At 42.2% G+C, this 18400-nt stretch overlaps 1 long non-coding RNA gene across 1 annotated transcript; it reads left to right on the top strand.

The window, feature by feature from the left end:
- The first annotated feature begins 65 nt into the window (after window positions 1–65).
- Window positions 66–15557, top strand: LOC129143496 (uncharacterized). Its single transcript, XR_010155612.1, has 3 exons — window positions 66–330; window positions 2469–2579; window positions 15392–15557. It is a non-coding gene; the product is annotated as an uncharacterized LOC129143496 (long non-coding RNA).
- Window positions 15558–18400: the final 2843 nt, after the last annotated feature.

Raw genomic sequence — 18400 nt, 5'->3', positions numbered from 1 at the left:
TAAACTGTGGGTGGTATGTTTGGTGTTCTAAACTGGTTTCATAGGAACGGCATAGGATACACGTAGGATTTCAGGTGAGGCAGAAGATGCAGAGCAGCGCTAAACTCTTCCAGACAGCGAAAACCAACCTATAAGAAGCAGGCAGTCTTCTCTGTGCAGTTACAGCTCTACCGGCCCTAGGTCCCAGCAGACAGGCAAGAGCCTGCACTGCTGGGTACAAGCCAGGTCGATCTATCAGAAACCCTTATCCTGTCTCCAGTGAACACTGAGCTTTCACAGAACAATTGTTGGAATGTAAGGAGAAAGAGTTTTCTCTCTGAGACAAGGAAGGTAATTTTAAAAATATATTGAACTATCAGAGATGTAGAGAAATAATATTTGATAATGCAACGTTTGACTCAAAACACCCGAAGTGCCTAAGCTTAAGCAGGACATTTGTGTCTTAAATAAGTTTATTTTAGATACAAGAAAATGAGTTAAAAAAAAACACACACACAAAAGATATATCAGAAACCAATTATTAACATCACAGAAAGATCTGCCATGGCTAGCTTTAACATAAAATATCCCAATGATGCACTGATATTTTTATTTATTTATTCTTAAAATATGCCCTTTTTGGTTGTTTTTAGGAAAAAATTGTTTTTGGATTCTTGAATTATAAAATATTAGAGCTTCATGTTCATGTAGCTGAATTCTTCCAGGTAATGTCACAGGCACGTAAAAAGACATCTTAATAGTGTTAGGAATTTTAAGTGGTTTGTTAAAACACACATCAACTAAGAAAAATAAGGCAGAATCGATCTATGACTGAGAAAATTGCCTGTAAATTCAATTTGTTTTGTTTTAATTTGGACTTTTTAATAAGCAAGCAATATTTTAGGTCAATGCGATTCGATTTGTAGGCATAGATGTATTTTCCTTCTATACCACAGACATAAGAAATACTAATAAAAACCATACTGTGGAGCTTGCCAAGGTGATCTTCTTTATTGTGGCCCTGATTTCTGAGTGCAGAAATCACATAGATATATTCCTAGCCTCTAGACAGTGTATACATTACATGTCTTATCAAAATCAAATACTCTAATCTAGTAACAACAGTATTTTTCATTTTAATTGATAGATGGTATTTATGAATAATTTTATGCAAATAGAGTGTCACTGAAATTTTACTCAATGGAAAAAACAATTCTCTGAGCCAGAAAACTTTTACCAAAATAATGTCAGATAACTTTGTTGGAAACTATGGCCATTTTTTCTGATATTACTGTGGTTTGAATGTGTCCCCCAAAATTCATGTGTTGGAAATTTAATCCCTAATGTAACAGTGCTGAGAGGTGAGACCACTAAGAGGTGATTAGGTCATGAGGGCTCTGCCTTTGTGAATAAATTAATGTCGTTTTCATGGGAGTGGGTTAATTATTGTGGGAGTCAGCTCCTGATCAAAGGATGAGTTTGGCCCCTTCTCTCTCACCCTCTCTTTGCCCATCTGCCATGGGATGACACAGCAAGAAGGCCCTCATCAGATAAGGCCCCTTGATCTTGGACTTCTCAGCCTCCAGAACCATGAGCCGAGTACATTTATTTTCTTTATAAATTACCCAGTCTCATGTATTCTGTTATAGCAGCAGATTAAGACAGACATCAACAAAAACATCAAAGATATACAAAAATGCCAGTTTGATTTTTTTAACATCTCTTGCTTTCTGTGTAATGCACCATGAATTTCTTATTTATAAAATATGTTCTTGAAGCAATTTAGAGATTAATTTGAAGCAATTGAGAATTTAATCCATCTCACTTTTAGGGGAGGTAAGATTAGATTAATTTACTCCACTAAATTCAATAAAGGGCTCCTTTCATTTGGGCTCAGTTTATCTCCTTCCAGTTCCTAGTTGTGCAATCTGGAGTTTGTGAGGCAGGGTGGACATACCTTTGCTCGCATCAGCCACCTACTTCATGAGCTGCACGTGCCCCTCAGAGCCTTGGCTTCCTGCACTTGAGTTTCAGCCCTCTGGAGCTTCATATGTTGCAGAGAATGCCTAAGGAAACCTGTCTCGCAAAAGTAGACTGAAGACCACATGTGTTGAACCATAGCCCATGCCAAGCTGCCCTTGAGGGAGAGGGGCTAATGCAGGACTTTGAAGGCAGGATAGAAGAGAGAGTCTGGGAAATGCTTTGGAAAATGGCAAAGCAGTCCAAAAAGATTTTAGTTTTATGTCTGTTTAGGGAAGACCAAATATCAGACAGGATGTAATGTGACATTTAGATTTAATTGTGTTGATGATTTGCAGATTTGGAAATACACTTCCTTGATTGTCCAGTGTCCTTGGGAGCTGGATCTACCCAGGAGTGGTAGTTGCTTACAAGAAATGAACTATGAAAAAAAGTTTACTGTGCTTTCACAGTCTGGAGCTCAAGAAAAATATAGTGACAAGGTGTGTTAGACTGCCTCTCGTCCACAGGAGAAAAGACAGACCAACCTGGATTTCCACTTTATATCTACCACTGATGAGCTGTGTGACCTCGGGCAAGTGAACTAACCTCTCTGGTCCTGTTTTCTCATCTGCAAAAAGGTGATAATAGTAATAGCTATATTCATGAAGATTTAATTCATGCCAGGGATTATTCTAGAAAGATGTATTAACTTAGTCATCACAGCAACGTTTGAATTTAGAATCACAATTAGCTTCTTGTCCCGTTGAAGAAACAAAGGTTTGGTGTTTTTTTGTTTGTTTGTTTTTTGTTTTGTTTTGTTTTTGAGATGGAGTCTTGCTCTGTCACCCAGGTTGGAGTGCAGTGGCACAATCTAGGCTCACTGCAACCTCCACCTCCCGGGTTCAAGCTATTCTCGTGCCTCAGCCTCCCAAGTAGCTGAGACTTCAGGCATGTGCCACCACACCCAGCTAATTTTTGTATTTTAGTCAAGAGATGGGGTTTCACCATGTTGGCCAGGCAGGTCTTGAACTCCTGACCTCAAGCAATCCACTCGCCTTGGCCTCTCAGAGTGCTGGGATTACAGGCGTGAGCCACCACACCCGGCCAAGTTGAGGAAACTAAGGTTTGAATGAGTTAAGTAAGTGGCCCCAGCTCATATAGCTAGAAATGCAGAGTCAAATGTCAGGTCAAAATGTCTAGATCCAAGGAATGTGTTCTGACACACAATACCATGAGAGACAGGCTAACATTAGCTGAGGCCAGGGACTGTGAGCTGGATTGGATCCCCGCAAGCTCCCATCACTTACAGGCTGCAAACGTGCCAAGCAACAGAGCCTCTCTGGGCTTGTCCCACTGTAAATCAGGGATAATAATGGGATCTGCCTCATGGTGCTTCTGTGAGGATCAAATGAGGTAATATTTGTTAACTCAGAACAGTGCTTGGTAAGAACTAGGTAACTATTTAAGAGTGCTCTTAGTATTATGTTAGAACTTATACTCTGCAATGATATGGATTGAAGCAAAATTTAATTAATACATATAAATTACTTAGTTGTACATAGTAACTACCCAATAAATAATTCCTTCTAGGAGATTTTGTGCTAAGTATGAGGCAAGGTTTAAGTCCTAGTGAGGTGCAGATCACAGGGCCCAGGGCCACCTACTGTGGAGCTCACAGTCTAATGGAAAGAAGAAGAACAGTTTTAATTTTCTTTTCTCCAAGGGATCAGAAAATTCTGTCTTTAAGCAGGCAGATTTCTCACCTGCCTGTAATAATACTCATGCAATAGGATAAATGGATTGAGGAGTATTCCCAGGCTCATCTTTTCCCCTAGCCTAGTAGAGAGAATCCTATGGGTACCGCCTCCATTTCTATCTCTTAGCCACCATCGGCAGGATGACTGAATCTGACATAGAGGGTGGGAAAAACTAGGTCAATCTCCACAATAAAACATCAAGTGAAAAAGGAGGGGGGAAAGCAAAGTGCCATCTTCAGAACACAGCAAGGGCATGCAAATGTGTGCATGTAGGGTGTGTATGTTGGGTATACATGCATGTGTGTGTTTTGCGAGTGCGTGCTGTGTGTGTGAGTGTATGTGTTGGGGGCTGGGGTGGTTCCAGGGTAACTTCAGGGTTTAGGGAAGGTATAAGACAATAAGATTGAAGTAAGTATTACAAGGATCTACATTTTCTTTCTTGTTGTCAAAATACAGGAGTAAAAGAACTCTATTCCTCTATTATTACTTTTGGCTCACTGATTGTATTTGTGCAAGTCATGCTCCTTGGAGACCAAAAAACCATGTGGTTTTATGGGGTATGGAACACCTATTTGCCAGGAACCTTGCTGGCCCATTTGTTTGAGAGAGACTCTCAAGTTCTGCCTGTCCTTGATCATGACCCTAAAGCAAATAAGATTTCAAGGTTGTTCCAGTCTTGGAGAGCCCAGCCACATGATTGCTTGGGCATCAGTGGGTTCTTTTTCTAGTCTCAGAGCCTTCAATGCAGAGTATGCAGTTATGAATCATTTCCCAATCTTAGACCACTGTGCCGTGGCCTCTCTAACATTGGCAAGAACTATTACAATCACAGGGGACAGATTCTACAAACACTAATGTACAGCAGTTTCCCAAACTTCCCTGATGGTGAAAAAACTGTTTCCTGGGATCAATCTAGCAATACTGAAGCAGAAATTCTAGATGAAATGTCCAGAAATCTGGATTTTTGACCAACATCACAGGCAACTTTTATCAGTAAAGTCTGGGACAACGGTGTGGATGTTTCCAGCATTGCCAAAGCTCCCTACCCATGAAGAAGAAGCCAGGTGTCTTTCATGACTGGTGTACTAGCCACCTATGGTAACTAAAGTTGAGGATGAGAGATGAGGACCCATTACCCTGCACCCAACTTAGCAGCACCAAAGTTCATTATCTTTAGGGGCATAATTAGTTCAGGTAGAGCAAAGCTACACTGTAGACACAGTTGTAGATGTCTGCTTGCCCTTCCTCACCTCCTCTTCTCACATTCCTCTCTGAGCCACTCACTTGCTGCCTCTGGGCTCACTACTCTTTTGAATTCCTGAGGTCAACACTTTAAATATGATACCTTAAAGCCCCCAGATGAGCTCACCTCTAGATCTCCTGAGAGCAAGTTTCTCGACAGAATATATTAGTATCCTGGCAGCAGCTGGAGGATCAAAGCTAAATCTCCTAAACTGTATAAGTGGAGACTCCCTGCCTAGGGCTTCGGACACCCCTTCAACTTACTGTTGGGTATAGCTACCATACTTTCCTTTGACTACCAAGAACAGTGTGACCTTGATTCAGAAGTTGCCATACAGGTTTTACTGAGAACCTGTGAATCTTCTCAGAGTATTTTTAGTTGAAAAGTATTGTGGAATTTTATTAGTTTTCTATTGCTGTGTAACAGTATTACCACAAAATTAGCCACTCAAAGCAGCACACATTTATTATCTCACAATTTCTGTAAGTCAGAAGTCCAGAAACTACTTAGCTGGGTCCTCTGCCTAGAGTCTCATAAAACTGCATTCAAGGAGTTGACTGGGGCTACGGTCTCATCTGAGTCTTGACTGGGGAAGAATCTGTTTTCTAACTAATTGAGGTTGTTGAGAGAATTTAGTTTCTTGAAGCTGTAGAACTGAGAACTTCCATTTTTTATGGCTGTTGACCAGAGGCCACCCTCAGTTCCTTGACATGGGTCTTCCAACATGATCACATGGCACATCAAAGCAAGCAAGTTGGGGAGAGACCCCAGCAAGACTGGTGCTACAATCTTATATTATATAATCATACACATGTAATCACATACATTTTGTCCCCTTTTTCATGCTCTTTTGATTAAAAGAAAATCACAGAGCTGGGCACGGTGGCTCATGCCTATAATCCCAGCACTTTGGGAGGCCAAGGCGGGCAGATTGCCTGAGGTCAGGAGTTTGAGACCAGTCTGGCCAACATGGTAAAACCCCATCTATACTAAAAATACAAAAAAAAAATATCCGGGTGTGGTGGCATGCACCTGTAATCCCAGCTACTTGGGAGGCTGAGGCAGGGGAATTGCTTGAACCAGGGAGGCAGAGGTTGCAGTGAACTGAGATTGTGCCACTGCACTCCAGCCTGGGCAATAGAGCAAGACTCCATCTCAAAAAAGAAAAAAAAATTACAGGTCTTGCCCACATTCAAGGGCATGGGCACCCCCAGATGACCCTGAGGGGGATTACCTTAATGAGTTTGTGTGTGAAAGCAGTGATCACTAATTAGAGTGTCTGCTCAACCCCAAAACAACACTACTTCTCTAAGACGTGGGTTAACTGTGGCAGCCATGTGTGTGCTGTGGGACCCCATACTCTGACCAGAGTTGATTGATGGGCAGGCAGAGACCCAACCCAAAGTGAAGCAATCAAATTCTGCCTTCCAGGATTTGGGCACTGGAGTTTACAAACAGCCAGTTAGTCTGGGCTATTTTCCTTCACGGAAGAGAAGACAACTATTTGTTGGGTGATCTTTTTCCAAAATGTACACGTGGGAAAGAGAGAACAAAATTGGGACAGAGAGAATGATGAAGGTGATCTCCAGGGGAAAAAAATGAAAATTAGAGATGGAGAAAACGATTCACAATTCACTTGGGTTTCCAGTGGTGATCTAGTTTATGGTTCCAGGTTCTTATGTAACACATTGATGATGAGTTCCAGAACTCTTTCAATATCCTGTCAGTAAATCTTCTATTTTGCTTAAGCTTGTTCAAGTCGGCTCCTGTTCCTTGTCAAGGTAAAGAATCCTGATTAAGTTGAGATCTCAAAGCGGGCCTTATCTGTTCCTCACTTATAACCTCTCCAGCCTTCATTCACCTGCCCACACATCCATCCACCTCATAGACATTTCTCTACTCCCTCATATGGCCCCTGCACTGTCCTGGATGCTGGGATACAACAGCAAACAAGACTTTAGCTCCTCACCCTCACCACCTCACAGTCTATGGAGATGCCAGGCAGGTAAGCAGAGTCCCAGGTGGGAGGTGCTGAGGAGCACAGAAAAGAGGCAGGAACCTGAGCCTGGGGAGGAGGTCTCCAGGAAGGCTTCCAAGAGGAAGTGGCTAAACTGAGATATAAGAAGCAAGTCAGGACTAACCAAATGAAGGGGATAGCAGAGACAATTGTGCCAGGCAATGGGAACAGCATGTGAGGAGGCGACAAGGCAAATCTGAACAGCCTGGGAGCAGGAGCAAGACAAGTCTGCAGTCAAGAGAGCTGAGTGTATATGAAGAGACCTTTCATTGGAAATGGTGAGAAAGCTGACATTTTACACATCTGTCCCCCAAAACTATTACATCTTTGAAGCTAGGCACTGTCATTTTTTTTTAATTATGAACACTTAGCTTTCCATTAGGGATTTATTAATTTAAAAGTACGTGTTAGGGCATCTTATTTACTTTTTCACTTGTATAAATTAAAATTCACTCTTTTCAATGTAGACATCTATGATCTCTGACAATGCATGCAGCTATATAACCACCCCCATTACCACAATAGAGAATAGTTTCATCACTCAAAAAACTTCCCTCAAGCTGCTGCTTTGTGATCAACCCCTCTCCCCACTCCCTGCCCTTGCTAATATTCTGTATGTTCAGTATTTTATTTAATCTTCGTATCTACCTGTGCAGTATAGATAGTAGTATTCTACTTTACAGACGAGGAAACCAAGGCTCAATGGATTGTTGTCTTCCTTCTTTCCCTGGCTTCATTCTAGAATTGAGTGATTGCTCTGTCTGTGAAGATAAGGGGCCTGTTCCCTCAGATCATCAAGTAAGGCACTCACATTTGTCAGGTCACACACAAGAAAACATCAAGTCAGTTCAGAAAATCGCCCCTTGTTTTCTAAGACTTGAGCTCTGTGCTGAAAGGATATAAGAACAGAAAACTGGCATTATCCCTGGGTCAGATCTGCGTTTCCTGGCCTTCTGCTGTGGGGCCGAAGGCATGCATTTCATGAAGCCAATAAAATGCACCTTGTTCTCAAGAAATGTTACAACAGCTGGCTTCCAGATCCTCTGATTGTTATGTCTTTTTTGAGAAGTATCCATTAATTACTTTTAATCCTCTCTTGATTTTACCAGGAAGGACATTATTTCTACAGGGAGCTTACGGACAGATTTGGGAGTGTTTTCATGTTGTTTTTTTCCTGTGGTGTGGTGTAACTTTCTTTGTCATCAATACATACGTCAAAGCAGGCTAACCAGAGTATTTCCCCAGCCACAGCATATGGTTGGGTCATGCAAACAACCATCGTAAATCCTCCTTGACAATGGCCTAAAATGATATCGTGACCTGGTCCCAGTGGAATCCAGATTTATGAAGATCTGAATGTGAGAACTGAGTGTTAGGAGCATGGATTTTTGAAAATGTGCCACATGAATACATCTGTCTATTTATATGGCTACTTGCCTCCATATGTGGCCAGTGAATGAAAAATATGTGCAGAGGTATTTGAAAAATTCTTGAGGTGCCTGAATAAGCTTGCCTGGTCCCTGGCGCAGAGTCAGCACCCAATAAATATTCCCTGAGTGAGTGAGTGAATGGATAGATGAAGGAAGTGGAACTTGGGTGAGTTATAAGGCATCTCATTTTTCTAGAAAGTAGCTCACTACTATAAGGGCATACTTGATTACCTTTTCTACTGCTGAATGCACCCAATTTTGTTCAGGAAACCTCTGTATCCTCAATCCCAGTGGTAACTCTTAGTCTAAGCTAATCAGAACATGGCATTTTTTCATGGAGACTATGATTGGTCTGGGAAGATGCAATGTGACCTCTGTTGGCCCAATCAGATTAAAGGGGATGAGTTTTAAGTCCATGGCATGGGAAGAAGTTTTTCATTTTTTTTTCTCTGGGGAAAGACAAGGGATGTCACCCTATTTCTGCTCTAGGGCTTTTCCCTTCCATGCCAAGATCCTGCCTGGGCTGCCCCATTTACCTTATGACCTTGAGCGGAATCATTTTGGATTTGAGCCTAGTCCTGTGCAAAACAGAGAGCAGAAAACAATCTTATTCTTGATGACATAGTTGAGCTCCTGGACATTCCTGGAGAAGATGAGGATGCTGGACCAGATTTCACTCTTGTTGTCTGACAGAGCAATTTCCTTCTGGTTACCTTATGTTGGAATTTTTGTTGCTCTCTCCTGAAAACAAAAAGCTAAGGTGAAAGTCTGAAGTTGAGAAGAGAATAAGGAAGAAAGAGCTCAGTTAGTTATTTTGTGTTGTTTCTATCAACAATAATAGCAACTTTTGCATGTAGAATACATGCATGAAGATTGGTGTTAGATGCTGTCTTTCATTGTATGTATACACACCCCTGGGAGGTGAGTACTGTTATGCTTGCTTTGCTCACCTCCTTCAGGTAAGATTTGCCCACCTGGAAAAGAAGTTTTCCTCCTTTTCTAGTGATGCTGTGAGTCTTTTTCTTTCCCCTTATTAGTTTTTGCGCTGGTTTCCCTGGCAACAAAGAGAAAAAGAGGTTTCCATTATTATGTACTCCACAACCTGTCATGTCTTCATCCATTCATACTATTGTCCTTCTCACTGGTTCATGAAATTTAGAAAATGGGTTAGCAATTATTCCTTTTGCAGTTACTATAAGCAGGGTGTAGGCATGGAAGAAAGAGAAGAGGAACAGCATGGTCTGCTTTGCTTATGCAAGTTTTACAAAGAAACATGAAAACAACCCTTGCCTACAGTGATCTTATTCTCTAATTGGGGCACCAGGGCAGGGCATTTCAGATGGTGATAAGAGACTTGAATAAATAGAAATACAAAACTGTGTTAGCCATCAAAAACTAGCATGTCATTAATTCTTGGATGAGAGGAACATATTACTTTCAAATCCAGACTTATTTTTTTGGTCTCTTCCTCCACCATCATCTTTTGCCTGGAGAGCTGCAGTGACTTCCAGATCTGCTTCCACCCTGTCTACTGTCTGATTGATTCTTCACACTGAAACTAGAGAGATTTTGTGGAGAAGCAACGCAGACCATGTCATTCCTCTGCTCTTTCTTGCATGCCTACAAGATTCTGCCTGGGGCGTTCCTCCAACCGCTACACCCTGGTCTTATGCCATGCCCCGTCCAATTCTTTCTGTTGCTTTCCTTTTGGGAAATTTCCAGCCCCACCAAGCAAAGGCCTTTTCATATGCTGTTCCCTCTGTCTGAAACACCCTTTTCTCTTCTCTTCAATTAGTCAACACCTATTTATCTTCCTTCCATTCTCACTTCAAACATGCCATCCTCAGCAAAGCCTTCTTTGACCTCTTTGTGTCAGATAAAACCTACAACAGGCTCTCATAGCACTAAGGATCTTTCCTTTGGACTTGTCCCAGCTGCAGCTCTGCAGTTTGAGTCATCATTTAAGATACACCTCCAGATAGAGAGGGATCTTATCCATGTTTAGTCACTATTGGATCTCCAGAGCTTGACAAAGCATCTGGCATATGGTAGATGCTCAGTAAATATTTATTGAAAGAAAGAATGAGTATATAAACATGCAATCCATGCTCACTTTGTGCCAGACACCATGCTATGAACCTAACCATATTTTCATTTACTTATTAGAACTCTTTAGTTCCTTTCTATGAGAGAAACACTATTGTTGTCATTCCCATTTTATAGTTGAGAGCACTGAGGCTTAGAGAGATGAAAGGTGTCCAAGGTTACACACCAAGTAAGTGAGAGAGCTGGGATTCCAGCTAGGCACATGGCTTCACATACTGAACTCTTAACTACTGGCCTCTGCCACGTCTCACAGAGGAAAGAAAGTTCTGGAAGGTCAGAGGAAGGAGAAGCTTTGTAAGCAAGCAGGAGTTTGGGCTAGTCCCAAAAGGCAAGCTGGCTTCATCCAGAGAGGGGATAAGAAGGAGTGGTGGTGCAGTGGCACACTGCCAACCTAAAGGCACCTTAGAGCAAGGTTCCCTTCTGGGTGGGTGAATTAGAAAAAAAATGCCTTGTCCTTCCTGCAAGAGCTGGCTTAATTTCAGCTTCCACTTTCTGGCTCTCTGGGCCACCCTCACCACTTTTTTTTTCTTTTTTTTTTTTTCCCCCAGTGCACAAACCACTCAGCCATATGCAGCACTCTGCAGGCATGAAGACTCAGAGGCAAAAAAACAAGAAGTGAAAAACTCCATTTGGCTAGAGTGGAGGCTTTCTGAAGCAGATATAAAAGTCTAAGACTTGTGTTGTCCAATATAATAGCCACTTACCACACGTGGCTATTTAAATTTCAATGAATTAAAATTCAATACAATTAAAATATCTGTTCGTCAATTATATTACCTGCTTTTTATAGCTACCTGGAGTTGATAGCTGCCAGAGTGGAAAGCACAGATAGAAAACATTTCCATTGTTGTGGAGAGTTCTATTGGACAGCTCTGGTCCAGAAAGCAAGGTGGAGCCGTTGACTGTAAAAAATTGCTCACCCTTTATGCATGCCATTGGGCTATGAGGAGTCATGAAAGGGTTTTAAGCAGGGAAGTGGTGTGAAAGAAGTATAGTGCTAAGAGAAGTAATAATATCGTTTATTGAGGGATAAGTGTGTTAAGTACCTCACAGGCATGATTGCATTTAAGGCAGGTAGTGTCATATCCCCATTGTACAGACAAGGAAATTGTGGCACAGTGAGGTTAAATAACTCATACAGCTCCAGGTCTGTCTGATCCCAAAAGGTTCTACCTTATACCATGCTCCTAGCCTGTACTCTAATCAACATGATGATGGGAGTGTATTATTCAAAAAAGCAGAGCTCAAGTTCAGAGAGGCCCATTTGGCAGCCCTAGTAGGCATGAAATAATAATGACTTCAACTAGGGGGTCAAGAGCTCCCTTTGTAGCAAGCTTCAGAGGTTTCTTGTTCTTTGTTCTTGGCCTATAGTTTCCACCCTTCCTCCCCAACCATTAATCGCAATCGCTTTCATTTTCTTTGGAATCATCTTTGCTTATTCTTTCGCTCCTCTTGTTGGTGTTTCCAGAGAAAATTGTGTTTGCATTAGGTTTTATCCTAATAAATTTTTATCCCTGGAAGTACGTCTCCTGCCTCATCCTGCTGTTAGGCCTCTTCCTAGAGATCCCAGGACACAGCTGGAGAGCTTGTGTGGGCCCCACCATGAGCCAAGCCCACAAATCCCATCTGGAAATGTGCGTGGCAGAAGCTTTCCCTCTCCTTCTAGTTCTCCTGGTGAATGGAAATGCACCAGTGTGTCCCATTTCCTGCTGGGACATGGGGCCTTTTTGTTTCTTTGGCCTCCTGGTGTTGAAGGTAAACTCCCCTGGGGAGTACTTGCAGCTTCATTTTATGGTCCAGCAAACTTTAATTTGTGACTATTTCAGCTTTAGGTGAAGTCTGTCAAGCAATGGAGGTGGATTGGCCTTCCCTGGGTCTTATAAAGAGAATTGGTTTCTAGAATTTGGTTTTTTAGAGTATGGACAAGCAGATCCCCATTACTCTCCCCATCACCCCCGAGGAAGTCTATGAGAGGAACCCTTGAATGCTGATCTATGTGTGACAGCTGGGGAAATTGAGGCATCAAAGGAGGAGAGAATTCCACATGCATCAAAATTAAAGAACTAGAGAGAAAACCATGACATCCAGGTTGCCTGGTCATGATTTAACCACAAACCGCACTCGCCTATTTAGTTACAACAAACACAAAAGAGATAAACATAGATGTAAGTTAGTCTAAACACCAAATTTTAGAAGTTTTTCCTCTGATGTCTAGTCAGTCATCCTGACCTTTATTGGAGGATAAACCAACTTGCAACAGCTGTGGATAATTATTTACTGTAAGTCAGAGACCAAAGGGCTTGGATAATGAAGTGAATTCGGCATTAGAAGGAGAGAGATGTGCTTTAGCACCAGAAAGTTACCTTTTAAGTTGATTTCTGAATTTCAAAGATCAAGAGGTACCAAATTCACTATCTAAGAGATGCTGGAAAAGCGCAGGATGTGCTGAGCAGTGGACTTTGTTCACGTGTGAGGGGTTTTACAAACATGTACAGCCACACCTGGCCCTTCCTCAGCCTGGAATCATTCAAGAAGATACTTTGTGCAGATGCTACTGAGATGACACATCCCTTGCTGTCCATAAAAGTGATCTACAGCTGGCTGTGGAGTTACCCAGCCATCTTGGCTACTCAATAAGAAACAGATTTGGATTCCCTCACTCAGGCTGTCAGATTTTACAGCTGTCTGAGGGTCTATGGCAGTGTGGCCTCTCAGCAAGACACTGCTGAAGTGGGGCTCAAACATTTGGCAGTCAAGAGAGGGACAAAAGCTTTGTATAATTTGGGACTGAGTTCAAAGCCAATAACATTTACACTCCAGGCCAAGAAAGCATTTTAAAGCCAGCGAGGTGCCTCTAAGCCAATAAGGTGTTATTACCTTTAAGCACATCTCTTCTGCCCTTTGATAATAAGCGTTGTTTTAAAGTATTTGAAAATACCATTCACAATTTAAAACAGGATATATCACCTCCACACTTTGAACACCCAAAAAGAAAAAGAAGCCTTGATTGATGTTTATGCACTTCCATTATGGACAATCCTCCAAACACAACACAAGACATACACACACATGCACACTTCCTCATCCTCACCTGTGCTGCAAAATAATGGAATCTGGCCACCCCACATGTGGCAAGAGGAGCAGTGAGGCCAATCAAGTTCCTCTCCAGGAGCCCCATTCCTAAAGGCCAGCCAGTACAGGGAAAAATTTGTTGCAAGTGTTCCCATGCCTTGCATAAGGTTCAGCCCCCAGGATGCTTTCCAGAGCAAGACCTCTGCTGAGAACTCTGTGTTCTAGAATTTTAATTAAACAGACCACAAAACCCACTTGCTCCCAAGTTAAATTCTAAGTCTAAACTTGAGAACAACAGAAAGTAGGGAAATGTGATCATTGGCCTGGGCAAAATGGTTGAGCACAGAATAGAGACAGTGTAAGGCAAAAAGTAAGAGTACAGAGTCTAGAGCTAGGCAGCTTAGGCTCAAATCCTGGTTCTGCTACTCCCTGGCTGTATGACCTTGGGCCCATTACTTATCTTATGAGGTTAAGTGAATCCCTGTAACTTGGAATCATGACTCAGAACTGAGGGTAACCTTGAAGACCCTCTTGTTCAACCATTATCCCATTAGACTCAGCCATGATGATGAATGAGGAGACCCAAGAATTCCCAGTTCCCAGCCCTTCACCATCAGAGTGGACCATGAGGGTGTGCCAGTGGCAGAAGAAGAGGAAGGCAGGAGGTCTCCCGAATCTTTTGCCAAATACCTTAGCCTAAACTGGAAAATATCTTAGGGTTGCTGGATGGACAACAGAGCCGAAAGCTCTATGCGAACCTTAGGAGGCCGATGGACAGCTAAGAAACTGCTTCTTATCTGTCTCTCTCCTTCCAGGATTCAGTCTCTGGTTTCTGGAGTGAGAACTACCGTGCTACGTTCCATTGTTTCCTGTCTGAAGCATGTAGTTCACCATGGAATACATAGTCTTTTTCCAGCTGTCCTACTTGTCCAGTCTCAACTCCCATCCCACACATCCCCTCTGTCTGACCACACTGACCATCTGCTGCCTAACACGTCACACATATGCATGACTCCAGGCCTAGACATGGTTTTCCCTCTACTTGCAATGTTCTTCCCCCTTTTCAAGTCCCTACTCATTCTTCAGGATTAAGACCAATGTTACCTCTTCTGTAAGGTTTTCCTAGACAGGATCACTAATTCTAATCATAGAGAAGTCAAGTACTGCACTGAACCCTTTTTATGATTATTTCATTCATTCACTGAATCCTCACTACAATCCAATGAAATAGATCCTACTATAATCCCCATTTTAAGATGAGGAAACCAAGGCTCACAGGAGTTAAGTAAAGCCCAAGGTTACACAGCTAGTTAGTGAGAGAGCCAGTTTCAAGCCCAGCTCTAATTATTCTAGAAGCAAATTCTTCCCCCATGGGTCTCCCAGTGAACTTTATTGACTCTCCCAGTGAACTTTACTTATACTTTGGTTACATCATTTTCCCAGTTTAACTTTCTCTCCCCTACAAGATTAAAAATCAAGTTGGATGTTAGATTTATTTTTATCTCTAATACTTAGCTCACTGCTTGGCCCACAGTAGATCCTTCACATAAATGTGAAAAAATGTGTTAATGGAGAAATGAATGAATAGATGAAAGGATAGAAGAGTAGAAGGAAAGAAGGAAGGAAGGAAGGGAGGGAGGGAGGGAAGGAATCAAGGAATAAAAATATTTGACTTCCTCAGAGGTACATATTATAAAACAAAGTAGCCTTTTCCAAGTACATCAAACATTATGTTCCATAGAGAAGAATTTTAATGCCGCCTGAAAAAATGTGACTAGATATTCAATACATATTTTATATTGACCCTGGGCTTTATTAATGGCAGGAAATTCAAAGGAAGTCAAGTCTATATTGTATGCACCTACTGCCAGAAATGAGGAGCCTACAAATGTTGGACAAAGCAAAAAACATCTGGGCCTGGCCATGACCTTGAAGAATGGAGATATTATGCTCTCTGAGCTTAGTCTTTTTGCTTGGAATAAAACCAAAACTAAAACCAAAAACCCCACCTCTATGTTCTTCTCATGATTTGAATGCCTTTCCCTTTGCTATGTCCTCCCTGGGAGAAGTCTCATCAACAGACTTCAAACAGGTAATCTTGCAGCTGCTACACATTCAAGTGTTTAGACTACATCTAAACTTGCTTTTTTATAACAACTTGCTTATTAGGGATGCATAAATAGATCTAGAGAAAATGAGAACAGATCTTATCTTTGGGTAAAAATATGTAAGGCACCAAACAGACTCATTAGAGAAGGTTCAGAAGTCAGGGCCTGTGGCTCAGAGTTCAAATTGGCCTGGCCAGAGCAAGCCTCCTCTCAGAACAGATGAGTCAGTGTGGTTATCACTCAGTGTTTTCAAAGCATAGAGGATGCAATCTGAGAGGCAAACGTGAGTTTCCAGATAGGGAGAGAGGAAGAATCAGGATTATGAGTGACATGTTAAAATATAATGTCGTGGTCTGCAAGGCCTAAATGCTTTGGGCAATGTTGTGTCTGGAATTTCTGCGGGACAAGCCGTGTCCAGCTGTGAAGTCATTCCTAGTGGGTTTGTGACAAGAGTGTAACTCAGGGCCTTGCCTTGGTGTACCCTAAATGTGGAGAGGCTGACCACTTGCCTAATTGAAGGCAGATGGGAGGTTGCAAAGCTGGGTAAAGAAGAAGCTTTCTGACATCTGTCTTTGACCCAAAAGGAGATAAACTCAGGCCACGTTTTAAAAAGACCCCCTGAATGATTTACGTTTACCAATTCCTATAGATATCTTAGCAAAGATTTTGCTTCAGTGCTAAGTACGTATCCTTGCTTTGAATGGATATCTGAAACTGTTTTCTGTATTGACTTTGTCCAGTTCCATTTTGGAAGAAGAGACATTTATAAAGTAGACAATGCCCTGTACATACCCCCACATCCTAAATATGAGAAATAATCACAGCTTCCACGTACGGAGTGTTAATTACATGTGAGAGACTCTGACAAGTGCTTGATAGGACATTGTCTCATTTAGTCTTCACAAGCAACCCTGAGAGGCAGAGGTGCTTGTTCATCTGTTTTATGGATGCGAATAAGGAGACATCCAGTTATTCAGCAGCAGAAACAAGACTTGTATTCAGGACTTGGTTAAAGGCCAAACTCCAGCCATTCTTACAGTAATGCAATTCTCCCCAGCTTTTCACATATTTGTTTAAGTCTCCCCTAGGTTCTAGATGATCAGGGCTGTGTTTTGCCCTTCTCTGGGCATCACACAGTGCAATGTACATACTAACAGCTAAATGCATGATGAAACCTTTTCTTTTTCTTAATGAAAAAGGCAGAATACTAAATTTTTCAGATGGTGAGTGTGATCCATGCATGAAGTGGGACAGAAATGAATCAAGAAAGAAGTTTTGTCAACACAAGAATGAGAGACTCCTGTTTGGGCTTGTTGTTGAAGGTCCCATCTTATATCACAGAGGTCATGAAACTGGGAGCCAAACAAAAGGGCATATGTTGCTGGACGATAGATGTTCTGCTCACTCAGGAACCAAGACCACTTCAAAGTTTGCTTGGCTTGGTGGGAAGCTGTTGCCAAGGAGAAGAGTCCCTGTGTCCCAACTGCCCATAAATATGTCTCCAAACAGCAGGAAGGAGTTGTACAAAATGATTGTAGTAGCTGGAGCAGGGGGGTGGAGACTTGGGAAGTAGATTTGTCTCCTTCCACAGCACTGACTGAGCTAGGAAGCATTCCACATTCCAACTGGCCAAGAAAAACACAGCCCAGCACTGGTAGGGAGGCAGCCATCGGGGAACAGCTGAACCACCATGGTCATCCAGCCTCTCAAAGACTGTCACCGCAAGAGTGAAGCCAGAGCCTGCGGTTTCCTGTCATCCTCTCTGGGACACAGCTCAGTCTTCCAATGACTCATGGCCAGTGGCGTGCAAAGATTTCACGTCCCATCTCCAACAGAGCCCAACCTGTGCAGAGCCACGGCCGTTCCCACTGCTTCTTCCTCATGGGTTGCTTAATGAGGGGATTAATGATGACCAGGATGTGAGTGGACATCTTCACATAAGCAGCCCGGCTGTAAAACTGGCCGTGCACAGGCAAGCAAAAACAAAGCAGGGGGTGGGTAACACTCAGCAGCACTGCACCAAGGCTTCTGTGTCTCAAGTCTTCTGGTCATGTGGGGAGAGGAGAGGAAACTGAAATTTATTAACTTCAGGCCTCTAGAGAGATGGTGAGGCTCAGTGGTTAAGAGTGTGGGTGTCAGATTGCATCCGGCTTCATCACTTCCTATTGGCTTAGTGATCTTGGGAAGTTCCTCAGCCCCTCTGAACCTCAATCTTTTCATTCAGAAAAAGGGAATGATAGTAGTATCTACTGCATTAAGTGGTTTTGAAGATCAAATGGAGATTTATAAATGTAAAGTTTGGTAAATGTTAGCTTTTGTCATTGTTATTTTTACCACCATTGATACTCAAGTTTAGTTGGTGATGGGAGCTGAAGAACAGTGGAAATTACTTCTGAAGGAATTAATACCAATTATAGAGTAAATGCTTTGTGGAAGTTGAACACTGGACTTCAGTTATTAATTGGAAGAGAGCCTTTCTCCTAATACCGGCTGTGTTCTGTGAATGATTAAGCCTAAAGACCTTTTGGGATCTGTGGTAACTCAGGAATAGACTGGCCAGGGTGACAGTCTCACTTCCCACTTGGAAACACTATTAATAATCCAACCCCCAACCATACCCAAGCTTGCTCTTCAGTTCTACCAAAATTTATTGAAGGCTCGTCACATGCCAGGCACTACTGGCATGGTGGGGAGGTGGGGGCATGAATATAACAGAGAAGTGTAAC

The sequence above is a fragment of the Pan troglodytes genome, chromosome 2 (genome assembly GCF_028858775.2).
Source record: "Pan troglodytes isolate AG18354 chromosome 2, NHGRI_mPanTro3-v2.0_pri, whole genome shotgun sequence".
Lineage (NCBI taxonomy): Eukaryota > Metazoa > Chordata > Mammalia > Primates > Hominidae > Pan > Pan troglodytes.
Note: the sequence above shows the minus strand (reverse complement) of the source record. Positions and strands in the feature narration are given on the sequence as shown.